The sequence below is a fragment of the Protopterus annectens genome, chromosome 6.part0 (genome assembly GCF_019279795.1).
Source record: "Protopterus annectens isolate FY-2018-M chromosome 6.part0, PAN1.0, whole genome shotgun sequence".
In the NCBI taxonomy this organism is placed as follows: Eukaryota; Metazoa; Chordata; order Ceratodontiformes; family Protopteridae; genus Protopterus; species Protopterus annectens.
This window is the reverse complement of record NC_056737.1, coordinates 52,675,361-52,690,384: the sequence shown is the minus strand read 5'-3', so window position 1 is coordinate 52,690,384 and position 15,024 is coordinate 52,675,361.

Below are 15,024 nucleotides of genomic sequence, written 5' to 3'. Positions count from 1 at the left end.
AGTTTCTAGGTTATAGTAATTCTCTTAGATATAGTCAGGAATATAGCAAAACTTAATTTAGATGTTTTTATTTATTTGAGACTGTCCTGCAATGTTGTTTTAAATACTACTAATATTGCAAATGTGTTGCAATGTTGTTTTAAATGTTTCTTGTGATTTTGAACTCTGCTGTCACTGTAAATATATACTGTTTTCTTGTTCTTTTAATATTTATTATTAAATATATTTAAACCTTATATTGTGGCTGATCTGCCTAGAGATATTTACATATTATATTGCTAGAGGTTGTTATTTGGAGATGTACTTAAATCCAGTCTTGTGTAGATTTTCTATTACTGTTTTTGTTGTTCCATGTTACTGTGTTAATATGATGGATGAAGTTGCATAGATTTGAGCATGAGATGGAGTCTGAGTTTTAGTTGCCAGTCTATGTAAGCTCTCTGACTATGTCAGTTTAGTGCTTTATGTTATCAGAGATCCAGCACAGGATCTCTTCTGCTGTATTAACATCATTGCCCAGAGGTATGTATAAGAATGCTGTTCAACTTTAGATGAATGATTACTATCTCTGCATTAGTAATCTGTGGAATACAGTGGAATACAGTGGAGAAAGGGATCATGTTCAGATTGTTTCTGTAGAAGACGACTACTCAGCTGACCTTTTTTTATCCTTTCTGTCCTTTCTTAGGCTGTTGTAACATAGGGAAGGATTGCTTTGTTCAGAATTTCTGGTTTAAGCCATATTTCTATGGTGAACAATAAATGTGTGGAGATGAGTGTTACTTCTGTGTTGAGTTGAGGTATTTTGTTGCAGATGCTTCTAAGATTCATTCATGAGTAATAGGCTTGTCTTTGCTTTGGATGACAGGTTGTGGTTGATTTTGGAGGAGGGAGGGAATTATTTAATTATTAGATCAGGGTTAGGATGGCTGTCTTTACTTTGTATGAGTTACAATGCAGAATGATTGTGTTGAGAGAGCCATTTGCATTTGTGTTTTAAATCTAATTTGGTGAGTAGTAGAATAGTCTTGATAGAACAGAATCATAGAAAGCACAAGACAATCTGGTCATGCAGCCATTTATACCTTGCTACTACCCACCATTAAACTTTACTTCCGTTTTCAAAGAGCGATCGGTCAGCCATACAGGAAGTGAATTTATGAATACCATCCAATTGTCTAATTCCTTCTTAAAGGAAGATAGTGTGTCACATTTTCACATTGGAAAGGAAGTTTGTTCCAGTGCAGAGGAAAGTCATTTTGTGTCAGATCTTCTCTCTGATTTATTTGCTGAAGCAGGTTCAAATCTCTGATTCTAGTATTTGTTAGACTGTTTGTTGTCTAGAGAAATAAGAGGTCTTAGATTGCTGGATCCCTAATGGCCCAGAATGCAAGGCATATATTACTCCTAAGGAGTTTATAGGGCAATGAATATAAAGACAAGACCTCTAGCCTTTATTTGTAGCTCAGGTCCCTTAGGCTTATAGTCTTTTTTGTCAGACCATTAGGATCTCTCCAACTCCTTATTGTGTTGTAAAATTGATCCCAAAGTGGGCATTGCATTCAGTGATTGGACCTGATCAGTGCAGAACACAGATGAATAAAGACTCCTTTGGATCTAGAAGAAATACCCTTTGTGATTAGTTGCTCCTGATAGAAAGATTTCCTGACCACTGTTGCAGCCTGATGATCATAAGGGAATTATCTATACATGTTCCAAGGTCTCTCACAACATCATCATTTTGGAGTGGGTGTTTTTTTTCTTTGTTTTTTTTTGTTTTAACTGTAAGCTGGGTGGAGGATTTGTTAATTGCAACAGTATAACATTGTTGCCATTTAGGTGCAGCCCATTTTCAGAGCACTGACTGTTAACATGTGTAATTTGCTTTGCAGCTACTGTATATAAGAAGGGGATTTCAGTATAACCCTCAGTTTGGAATTAGCCATTTAGTTATGTACCTAGTTATATTGGGATCAATTTGGAGCACATTTAGCTTATTGATAGTGGTTGCATATATTATGGTATCTGATGCCTTGGTGAGGTCAAAGTGTGCTGTGTGGCCACTGTCCATGGCTTGTGTTACCCTCTCAGAAAATGACCAAATTCATTAGACAGGATCTACTCTTAAAAGCGTGAAACTGCTGGGGGTCAAGTTTTATAGGAGATCTATTATGACTCCTTTCAATGCCCTGCAGATGAAGTTTATATCAGACTGATAGGTCCTGTAATTCTCAGGGTCAGTGGTGGGGTCCCCCATTGTGAAGTGACATCACATCTGTTGTGCATCAAATTTCAGGACAAAGCCGGTGGACAAACTGTACTTGAATTTTTGTAAAAGATGATCTACAGCACATGTTATGTGCTGTTCAGAAAGCAGCATCGTATGTTATCAGGTCCAGAGAGGCTGTATTTTCTTGTTTTGGACAGTACATTTATCAAGTGTTCTTTTGTAATGATAGGAGGCCTGAGATTCTTAGGTGTGTGAGAGTTTTGTAAAGATATGTCAGGGGTGAGATTTGCAATGAATTTGTTTGCTAATTTATTTATAGCATTCACTGGATCCGAATAGATAGTGTAGATCAGTGTGTGTTGTGACTTTAAGAAGCATTTCAAAGTGAGGGCATGTGCTTATAAATAGAGTGCACGTGCAGGCAGCAGTGCCATTTTGAGTGAATAGACAGAGTGCTGACATGTATGAGTGCAGTAGTCAGACTGGTTATAAGTTTATTTAAGTTACTAAGCCTCAGTCCTAATCTGTTTGTATGTAATAAAGCTGTTTGAACCGAACCCATAACCGTTTGTCTGTTTTGTCCTGACTGGATGAGCGACATGGTGTCAGAAGTGGCATGTCTGAATGACATAGTGTTAGAAGTGGCATACCTGAATGACATAGTGTTAGAAGTGGCATGTCTGAATGACATGGTGTTAGAAGTGATATGCCTGAATGACATGGTGTCAGAACTGGAAAGTCTGAGCAACAAGAAGCCAGAAGTCGAGCCATGAGGTACACAGTTAGAAATGGAGATATATAGAGGAATGACTCATCCCAACCTGCTCAAATGACTGAAAAAAGGTCAAAAATGAATTTCAGGTAATTAAAACGCTCATAAATGATTTATTTTGTAAAGACAATGATATGAAGGACTGCAAAGCACAAGATGCATTATTAATCAAATGAAAAGCACAATACGCATTATTGATTAAATGAAATGTTCAAAACTATGATATATGATAAAATTATTCAAAATATTTATGAGAGTGTTCAGAATTACTTCTGGTTTGCATAATGAGCATTGTTAAAAGTAAAATGAGCACAAGAAAAGTATAACGAGCATGATAAAAGGCAAATAAACATAACGAGTACAATAAAAGGGCAAAATGAGCATGGAAAAGGCAAAACAACTGCATTTTTAGTAAATGACCACGTTTTGATATGAGCTACTATTTTGTATTGATTAAAGCTATTCAAAGTATAACTAGAGTTGTTTGAAGTATCTCAGAGTGTGTAAAGTGTTTGCAGTGAGTGCTTTATTACAGTACAGTTATTTTGAAGAGTTTACTGTGTGCAAAGTACAGTTATTTCACAAAGTGCAGCCATTCCAAAGTGTTTCTTACACTTATAAGATTGGTTTCACAAAGTACAGTGGTTTCAAGAGTTCTTGTGCTACAGACACTTATTTCACAAAGTGCAGTTATTTCAAAGAGTCTGTTGTGCTGTTGAGTATAATTACATGTTTCTGGCATCAGTATATATATATATATATATATATATATATATATATGCATGTTTGTACATAACTCAAAGGGTCTTTATTACTGTGTGGTGGCATGGCAGAGGCATTTCGCAGACCCATTCCACTTATGTTTGATCATAATATTACAGAGAATTGGAGAGTATTTGAGCAGGAATACGATATTTTTATTTACAAGCATCTTTTTCTGATAAAGATGCATGTACAAGGGTATTTATTCCACTTAATTTAGTGGGGTCAGAAGCCATTGAAAGAGAGCATTCATTTGTGTATTCAACAGCAGTATATGCAGGAGAAGGAGAAAACTGTCACATTGTTGTACAAGCTGAATCAATGGAACACCCTGAGTGCTTGAAATATAACCCCCAGACAAAAGTTACACTGGAGAGGCACTTATTTTATACAAGAGATCAAGATCCAGTAGAAACTTTTGCAGCTTACATTACTGACTTGAGAAACAAAGATAAAACTTGCAGATTTGGTGATATGAAAGATAAGTTGGTAAAGGACAGGCTTATGTGTGGTGTTAATAATGCCGTAGTGAGAAAGATTTTGCTTCAAGACAGTGATTTAACGTTGAGCAAAACCATAAAGATTTGTCAAATACATGAGTTTACAGAAAGGTGCACAAACATGTTTTGCAAGTGATAAAAGAATGGTTTCAGCAGCCTCTAGAGCAAACGTAGACAGCATGCAGCTTGTGGCTGACAGAAATAGGCCTAAGCACATAGCAGCTGCAGCCCCTGTGGGATTTCCAGGGAGAGCCCGTACCTTTTCAGCAAGTTCTAAGACTAGCTCAGTAAAATGGGCATGCTCAGTGCAGCACAAAGGTGAGTCAGCAAAACCCACGTCAAGTGTCATTGTTAGCTGTCATAATTGTGATGCCAATCACAAGTCCACAAGGGAAACATGCTTAGCATTTGGTCAGCAATGCCACAAGTGTAAAAAATGGGATCACTCTCAAAAACTTTGTAAATCAAGCAAGCCTTATCATTTATTAAGAAAGGTCACTCAAAAAAGCAAGTTGATCATATAGAAAGCTACAACTCTACTTTCTATGTAGATGGTGTATCAGTGGTTGGTGAAAAGGCTAATGCAGTAGATTTGTTGGCAAAAAACAAAGTGTTTTGTACTGTCCTGATTAATGGTAAACCCACAGAGCATAAAAGTAGACACTCGCTCAAAGTGCAATGTTATGTCAGCAGAAACATTTGCTAGAGTAAGAGCTGGCAAACAACTTAATTTGCAAAAACAAAGAATACCACTACTGTAAACTGTGCTTCTGTAAAATCCAACACACACAAAAAAGAAAAAGAGCACAGTGACATTCTACCTTTTATTAAAACAATAAACAGCAAAGCTTTTGGGTTTCTCCTTCCTCAGAGCTTACAAACTAAGAGCATTTCATTTCATTTAAATACAGAATGTTAGAAGTCATATGGTACAGACATCCAATAGAATAACACAACTAATCAATTTCAATTGATATCAATTAGTAACACTTCTCTTAAAAAGTTTAATATATACACCCCCACACACACATACACCAAAATACATCAAAATACATTCAATAAACATCTAAATAAAATCCTTCATCAATATTAATGCAATTTATGTTGTCTCTTTATTAAGACAGGTTTTAAACTAACCTGATTGTGAATACCCGGATATGTATCTGCCTGCAATGTAACTATCCAAGAGTATTCAGCATTTTCAAGGAAGTTGTTAATATCACCCCTCCTATTTTTATATATTGTTCTAATGACTCTAAATTTAAATGTATGGTCAGTGTTTTCTGCTATGTGCTTAGCTAGTGCATTTGTATGTATATTTCTCTTAATCTCGGACTTGTGTTCTATTACACAATCCTTTAACTTCCTAGTACTTTTGCCTACATAAAATGACGGACATTTGTTGCATGTAGCCAAGTAAACTATAAATGTATTACAGTTTGCATAACAGCTAAATTCAAATACCTTCTTAGTATTTGGATGAATAAATTTAATATCTGTAATCACATCATCACAGCAACTACAGTTGCAACATGGGTATGTGCCCTTCTTATTGGTCATTATTACTTTCATTCAATTTAAAGTTTTTGAAACATAACCTTTGTTTCAAGTTTTTTTCATTTCTGTATGCAAAACATGTTTTTTCAATAATAATTTGTTTCAATTCTGGCATAGATAACAAAATGTTTCAGTTTTTTCGTACAACTTGCTCAATCTCATTCGTTTTAGTATTATATGATGTAATATAAGACCTGTACAGTCATTATTAGGTCTCAGAGACAGTTTAAAAATTAAACTTTTTTTACCAAGGAAGTCCATTATGTAAGCACATGTCCTAGTTCCAGTTTCATCAATTTTCATAGAGTATGCTGATATTTTCAAAGACAAGCTAGGTAAACTTCCAATTGTGTACTCCATGAAATTAGACCCTCAGTATAGAGCTTCTAGAGTCTCAGAACCAGTGTCCATTCCATCAGGTAGGGTACCCATGCCCGTATCATCTCCATAAAAGGGATTCTGGCAGTGACTCATTATATGTGAAGCTTGCAGTGGGAGGTTTCTGCTATCTGCAATTTTAGACTTGTCAGAGCTTATGCTGAAGTCTACAAAAGGATATGTTGAATTCCTTTCTGACACTGCTGTATTTCACAATTCCTGATACCCATTATATTGATGTCTTGGTGTCGTAGGGGCTAGTGAGCACCTCTTCTATGAAAAAGGCATTGGATATATGTCCTGAGCCTCTGTAGCAGGACACCATTCTCCACAGGGCTGAATTTGGTTACCCTCTCTGCTGCTTTAGTTGAGACAGTAGTTGTAGAACACTGGTATGTGAGTGGAGTGGGGCAGCTATAGGGTATAGTAACATTGTTTGGCAATGTGTAGCATATCAGGTTGATAACACATATCATATAGACTTTGATATATGATGCATTAACCAAGCTAAGCAGGTTTATGAATGGACTAGGAAATGTCTACATCTGGGCTTGGTAACATACAGGAATCCACAGTTTTGTGTAGGTAAAGAGGGTCATCACAGGAAGCAGACGTAGGGACTGAGAGATGAGCCTAGGTGACACATTGTCATTGACTATCCCAACAGAGGACGTAGGTGTGATTTTATTGCATAGTATTTTTCTGGTAGAGGTGATACCAGTGATGGTAAATGAGTATTTACTGGTAGGAAGAAGTATAATATTACCATCTGCATACCTACCCTAATTGGTTAGTAGGTTGTTTATACTATTCTATGTTTCGATCATAGATGTAATTTTAATTTTCACATTATAGAGAGAGTAAGTAATGGATCAAACCAGATCTCAAGATATTTTATTTATTGTATTAGCAGTGAAAGTTCAGGGAACTACAATTTGGGTGGATACGTTTCCTTTTGTTATTACATAAACTTAGAGAGTTATGAGTTTCAGAACCCACTGCACTCATTTTGTAAATATTACCTCTGAGCCCTTTCTGTTTGTATGTCTAACATAATGGAGCACAAGTAGTACTAAGTGATACCCTAATATTTTGAGGCAAACTGTCTGATTCCCTAATGTCAATATCACCTACATATCGGAGGATGTTTCTTGTTCTAATGGACAAGAGGACATTAATGGAGATGGTAAATAGAAATGGACTAAATGGACTAAAGACAGAGACATGTGGAGAGCCTGACAATACAGGGTGAAGAGTGGACTGTGGATTAGAGAAGAGAGATCTGAAGAACCTAGTGTGAATAGCCCACTGAAGCCGATCAGTGGAAAGGTTTAATTGAATGTGGGTTAAGCCAAATACTGTGAGTTTGTTAATCAGTAAATGATGGTCAACGAGGTCATGTGCTTTGGACAGACCTGTGAATGTCCTACTGACATTCTCTTTGTCCGGTATATGGTATACTACGGCTCGTGTAAAATGAAATCTGACAAGTTTAACGTACCTCTGTAAACTTACGGCTCATCTTGCCTGGGCCTAAAGGGCTATCCAGTTTTCTTTTGTTCATTCTATTTGGTGTTTCATTCCGTGTATTCGGTATACTGCACCAGTAATGGAGACTGCTGCTATAGTAGTGCTATGTCTCTTTTTAAATCTGTGTGGCCCTGTAGCTCAAAGGCTACAGTCTTCTATAGGATTGGACAAGAAGTGAAACAGCTGGCTGAAATGAGTCAAGGTTTGAGATGATGTCATCAGGTTTCATAGGATTGGAAACACATCAGTTGAGAAGGATGTGTTGATGGTATGTTTAGTGGGAGGGCAATGAAAGTATTAGAGTACTGTACTTTTTTAGCAATTCATAAAGTTTTCAGATATTTCAAGTATGTTTTAGAATAATGAGCATGTATGCCCTGCCAATACCCACTCACAGCCTTTACCTCATTTTCAGACCACTTAGTCATGGGATACATTTCAGACCACCCAAGAAGTTTTCCAGGTTTAGCTACAAGGGAGATATAGAATGACATTGTTTAACCTGCAGAGGAAGTTTATTCTGGAAAAGAGAGAGATGCTGGGTGATTAATCTCTCTGTCTCTCCCACTCCATCATGTTTTGTTTACCTGACAATAAAGTTTCAGGCCTTTGGTTCTAGTATTAGCTGAGCTGTTTCTTACTGAAATGTAAGAGGTCAATGACCACTGGATGTTTAATTGCATGGTGAGGCCCACATCACCCATCCGGTATTCATAAGACAGGGACTACAGGTACAGGGTTTTCAGTTTCTCCTCATAGCTAAGGTCCTTAAGACCAGTGTTTTCCTTTTGTTATGCACCTCTGGAACTTTTTGCATTTGTTGAAATGTCATGTGACATATACCAAATGGAGCTTTGTACACTATACTAGGTCTGATAAGTGCTGAATAGAGTGGGACAATAACATCTTTATTTTATTATCCAATATGTTTTGCTAGTAGTAGTGATAAGGAGAACATTTCCTTACAACAGTTGGTATGTGATGAAAAAAGGAGAGGAACTGTTGACCCAAATGCCCAGTTCCCTGACTACCTTTTCATTTAGTAGGGCTGTGCTATCTATAGTGTATGCTTTGGTTAACTTTTTTTCTGAAAGGAACAATGCTGCACTTTTTATCATTCAATTTGTCTGTTTTCCATACATGGGGTATCAAGTAAAGTAAGCTTTTTTTTATGGGTACAGGTATCTGAAGGGTTTTTTAACAATTACACCCATGTTGATTGTCTACAAATTTGGTACACTAGAGGGCCTAGTTATATTTCTGAGATCAGTGAAGTCGATTACAAAGAGAAGAGGATCAGCACAGACCCCCTGGGGGATGCCACTAGTTATTTTAGCACTATTTACAGTCATCTGCCACTCGAATCATGAGGGTTCTGTCTTTCAGCCATTTGACAATAGCTCTTATCACCTACATGTCCGTGGTTAAGGATGATATTTTCATTACAAATCTGATAGGGGTATGCTGTTAAATGCTTTGTGCACATGAAGATAATTTGCATGAATAGCATGACCACTGTTGAAAGGTTGTGTAACGTTCATGAAGAAATTAACAAGGTTTAACAGGCATAATCTCCCTTTGATGAAGACAGATTGCTAGAGGTCAAGTGTAATGAGATATTTAGTGTCATAGCTAATGAGGTCAGCTATGATATACTCAACAAATTAACAGATCAGACTCAGAACACTGATTGCTGTATAATTCAAAGGGTTGATGGTAGCGTTACCTTTTTAGAGGGGCATCACCACAGCAGTGAACCATGATTTGAGTAAATTGTCTGTGGCTAGGCTATGGTTAAACAATTTAAGGAGAGGTTTTCCAAGAATCTGTTTGAAACTGATTGTTATACATTCCAAAATGAGCACACTGATTGGTCAGCCCAACCAAATTTAAATCGTGCATATACCAATGAAAAATGTCCGGTTGCCCACACTTTCCTCTATTAATATATGCTACGCTTTTTTTTTAAAATAAGAAATTCAAAAATCTGAGATTTCAAAAGAACAAGACAGACAGGACAGGGAAAATACAAGTATAATCAGGTACATTATGCAAAACTAGAGCCAAGTGCCTGATTATAGGTTCATAGGTTCATAGGTTCATAGATTAGTACTAGGCTAATTGCCCTTGTGGGCCATTTTAAGCCTAGCCAGTCACCCCATGTGAGATTCAAACCCTGCACCTTGTGTCTGCAGGGTAAACACCTTAACCATTAAGCCAACCTCCCACCCTCTCCGCTATATTTTCTCTGTCTTGTTCCTCCCGTATGTTGACAGTCTCCCAATTTCATTTTTTTTAATTAAAAACAAAAACAAAACCCAACTCAGATCTTCCTTTTTCCATAACTTCCTTTACACAGCACTGATGTACAGCATAAGCATGGGAACAAAAGTCCCATATACATATGCAGTACATGAAGAAAACCCCAGGATACTGGGGAAAACTCAGAGCCACAGCACGGCGCCATTATACAACGACATTATTTAAGAAAAGTAGGTAACTTATTTCATAGCATCATAGGAAGTTACTAGGCTATTGGCCCTGATGCCCTTATAAGCCTAGCCAAGAGTTTATCCCAAGTTTAGACAAGTCAGCCCCCAGAGCCCCTGTCCAGCAGGGAAACAGGTGGAATCCCAGGGTGTATTCTGTTTTCCTTCTATTTCCTTCTAGTTATCCAGGTTGCGCTTAAAAAGGGATAATGAGTTACTCTGCTTGACATGGAGGGGGAGTCTATTCCACAGATGGGGGAGTCTGTGGGACACAAATCTGTTCCGCCAACAAATCCTATTGATGTCACAGACCAATTTGAGGTCACACGTATGGGTTGCTTGAGTGGAGCTTGACTTGCGGATATGCAGCAGTCCCATCAAGGTGTGGTCTGAGATTGCTTTGTATGCCAGACAGAGGTCACCTCTGAGGAGTCTGTATGAAACTGAGTAGAGGGACAGGACATTTAGCCTATCTGTGTAGGGTAGATATTCAAGGCCCTGGATTCTCTTGGTGAGGAACCTCTGTGGTCTCTCCAGCTGGTGCATGTGCTTTGCGAGGTGCATGCAGAAGGGGGTGTTGTACTCAATAATTGGCCTTATAAGGGAAGAATACAGGGATTTTATGACCTCTTTGTCTCTGGATGAGATACCCTTACTTATGAGGTGGGCCATATAGAAAGCTCTCCATACAGCGGAAGCAACATGATGGTCAAAAGTCAGGTTGCTATCAACCTAGGTGCCCAAATCCCTCACTACTGATTGTGTACTTAGCACATTGTTATTAATGTGATAATATGTGGGGACATCATTCACCCCAAAGGGGATGATTATGCATTTTTTGGAATTCAGCTTGAGGCCATGTTTCTGGCACCAGTCATTTGTTTGGTTGAGACCCTCTTGGAGGATGTTCACATCACTTGGGGAACTGATGACAGGGCCCAGCTTGCAGTCATCTGCAAATGTGGTCAGCCATAACTCACTGGTTTTGGCCTGCACCTCAGAGAAGTATATCCCAAATAACAGAGACCCCAAGGCTGATCCCTGGGGTACGCCACTCATTACAGGTATACTGCTTGAGGTGGCTTCCCTTATTTTGATTAGGTGGGTTCTATCAGTGAGCCAGTTTGCTACCCATCTGGTAACATATGGATCGATGCCTAGTTGAGAGAGTTTATCTACTATGCCCAAGTGAGGAATAGTGTCAAAATCTTTGGCCAGGTCAAGGTAGGTCGTGTGCACCATCTTCCCCTCATCCATGGCTTTGGTGACTGTGCCAAAGAAGTTGACCAGATTTAACAGACATGACCTCCCACTGACAAATCTAAACTGTGTGAGGTCGAATGTTTGGAGGTTGCCAATGCCCCTGTTAATGAGGTCCATGATAATCCATTCCATGGCCTTGCAGCTCAGACTAGTTAGGCTGATGGGTCTATAATTTATGGATCAGTGGACGCTCCACCTTTGTGTAAAGGGATGACAGTGACTGTCCTCCACTAGGCTGGGACAAAGCCAATACTCAGGCTTTGGTTGAATAGGGTGTCAAATGGTGCTGCAAGTTCATGCCTGAGTTCATGTAGTATACAGACTGGGATGTTATCAGGTCCCATGATGACTGTATTTTTTTCCTTTGAGAGGGCAGTGATGACCTGTTCCCTAGAGATAAGGGGTGGGGGGTAGGTATTGGGGATGTCCTTATTTACTGATGTCATTGTAGAATAGCAGCAACCCAGGGCTCGGTGTAGGTAATGCTGATTTACCCACGATTGGCTTTGTTTGGCCATGAGGGTGAAGCCATCATGACCAAACCACACCAATGGTGGGTAAATCCAGCACTACCCACACCCAGCCATGGGTTATTGCTGTAATAAACACCCGAGTATTTTACTAGAACACATGGAGGAAATGTTTTTGGTTTTGAATATTATTTCTTAGTTTTTGAACATAAGGTTTTCTTCAGAAATTAATCTTCATTTATGTAATACTGTATTCATAATATTATAAATTTTATACTATCCTCATTCTGAGGAATTCTTGCCTTAACATACAGTTTAAGTAGCTGTTTTCTCTTCTTATAAACTTTAATTTCAGCTGACCGTAAGTTTTTACATTTCTCATTGTATCTGGCTCTACTTGGGATTGCTAGATCTATGCATTTGTTTAACTAAGCATAAAACTCCTAAGGGCAGTTGGCTTCAGTGCCTGAAAAAAAAGTGTGCCTTGTACAATGGAAGTCAAAATTTACATGCAATTTGTTTGTTGCTTTTCCAAGATCCTAGAAGTGCTCATGGCACTAGAATGTACAGCAGTGCTGCTAGGCCGAATTTAAGGCACTATGAAATTCTGGTCATGGTGACAGTGAACAACAATTACACAATCTGTGAAGTATATCGTTCCTCAGGTGAAAAAATGTCCTTCAGTGGCACACAGATTAAAGAAAATTGATATTTCTCTCCAGTGACCTTATTGTGACCTTCATGGCATTGCTGCAGACCCTGTCCTAGAATCAGTGCTCTGTTCATGGCCATGCCCACTCTGATCTAAGTCAGAAAAGGGTTTATTGATGTCCACAACTCACTTCTCTTCATAAGCCAGATAATCATACCCACTTAGTCAAAAGTGTGAACACCTGCATTTGATTTAACTTACCACAAAGTGCAGTCATGAAATAGATGATGTTAGTTTAGGAGGTGCTAGAGGTGAGAACCCTGTTATGGAGTGGTGTGGATTGCTCTTCACAAAACAAAAAAAAAAATCAAATAAATAGGCAAGAGAGTTTAGGTATCCTTGGAAAGTGATTTGTAGACACAAATTATATTAATTACGGATACCGATCTGAAGGAGGTTTATAATAGATATGCATTGTACTGTTACCTACAGAACTACCCTACAGGTAGAAAGTGCTTCTTGCACATATTAAGGGGATAACAGAAACAAGGTATGCAAACTGGAGGTAGGTTGTTCTGAAAAGAGAGGTGGCAGAAACATAATTTTCTTAGTGCAAGAAATCAGAAAATGCAGGGGGAAAACTATAAAAAAAGATATGTATAATAGGGAAGGGGCAGCAATTTAGCCACTTCAATTTCCATGAAACAAGTTCAACATGCAGTTAGAGCTGGAGTCTGAAATTGGCCAAATTTATTTATTTTTATTTATTTTATTTTACATTTGTTGACCGGGCTAGTCCAACTGGATATATGTCCATTTTCAGTAGAGGCCCGGGGAGAAAAGCTCCATATGTTGTACAAGTTCACAAAAAGGCATGAAAATATTACATGAGACACAAAGCAATTTAAACATATGATTTAAAAAGATAAAATAAGATACTAGAATTTAAAATTTTTTTTTTTTTTTTTTTTTTATATAGTGAGCATTAGTCTGGATTAGTGCAGGAGCAGAGTGAGCATTAGTCTGGATTAGTGCAGGAGCAAAGCCAGTGTTTATTGAGATGAGTCTTTAGTTGATTTTAAAAATTTGGAAAGAGGTTAAAGAAGTGATATGAGAGGGTAGATTATTCCATGTTTTTCCAACAGAGTTGGAGAATAAACAGTCACCTGCATGATTGTGAGATTTACTAATGTTAATCAGGAGTTTGTTGGCAGAGCGAAGTTGTTTCAGGTTTTTGTATGGGAAATAAGGCTAGAGAGTATTGGTGTATTGGTTGGCTGATATAGAATCTTATGAGCTATTAAGATTTGTTGCAGAACAAGTTGGTTAGGAAGTTCAAGCCAGCCTAGTTCTTTTAGGTTCTGGCAGTGATGAGTTCGAAAAGGAGATCCTACAGCAAATCGAGCTATGTTATGATAGGATGTTTCAAGTTTCTTCATGTTGTTTTTGGAAAGATTAGTATAAATGGGACAAGCATAGAGAAGAGTAGAAATTAGGTGAGACCTAGCAATGATGGGTCTTGCTGTAGGCGTTAGGAAAGGTTTTATTCTGTAAAGGGATCCTATTTTTTTATTTACTAATTTTATGGTGTTGTTGATGTGAGAATCAAAGTTGAGGTTATTATCAATGGTTATTCCTAATAGTTTTGTGGTTAAGTCAGGGGAAATGAGTGTTCTGTCAGAGGATGTAAGAGTAAAGTGTGGTGAAGTCAATTTACGAGTAGGTGAAAAAAGTAACAGTTTGGTTTTCTTGGGGTTAAGGAGTAGACAGCGGTCAGAGAACCATTGTTCTACAGTGTTAAAAGCTTTTGAGTAAGTGACTGGAGTTCTGTTAGAGAGTTAGCAGTACAGATTATAGTAGAATCATCTGCGTATTGAATACAGGTAGCATGAGGAATAGCAGCTTGAAGGTCATTGATAAAAATTGAAAATAGTAACGGGCCTAGGATTGAGCCTTGGGGTACGCCTATGGAGATAGGTAGAAGATTTGAAAGTGAGTTTTTCCAAAGTACTGCCTGCTTACGATTTTCTAGGTAAGATTCAAACCAGGATAAGGCTAGCTGGTCAAGACCAAAATATTTGAGAATATGTAGTAAAAGTTTGTGATTCACCATATCAAACGCTTTGGATAGATCGATGAAGACTGAGGATGATAAGTAGTTGTTGTTACGGTTAGTGTTAATGGAGTCAGTGAAGGAGAGTAAAGCTGTAGTGGTACTGTGTGAGGGTCTGAAACCATGCTGACAGTTAGAGAGTAGGTTGTTGTTAAGAAGGTGATTTAGTATTTGTTTGTGAATACATTTTTCCATAATTTTTGCAAGTGGTGAGAGTAGAGCCATTGGTGAAAATTGGAAAACTCATTACAGCTGCCTCCTTTATGTAGTGGGATGATATGAGATATCTTCCAGAGAGAGGGAAGATT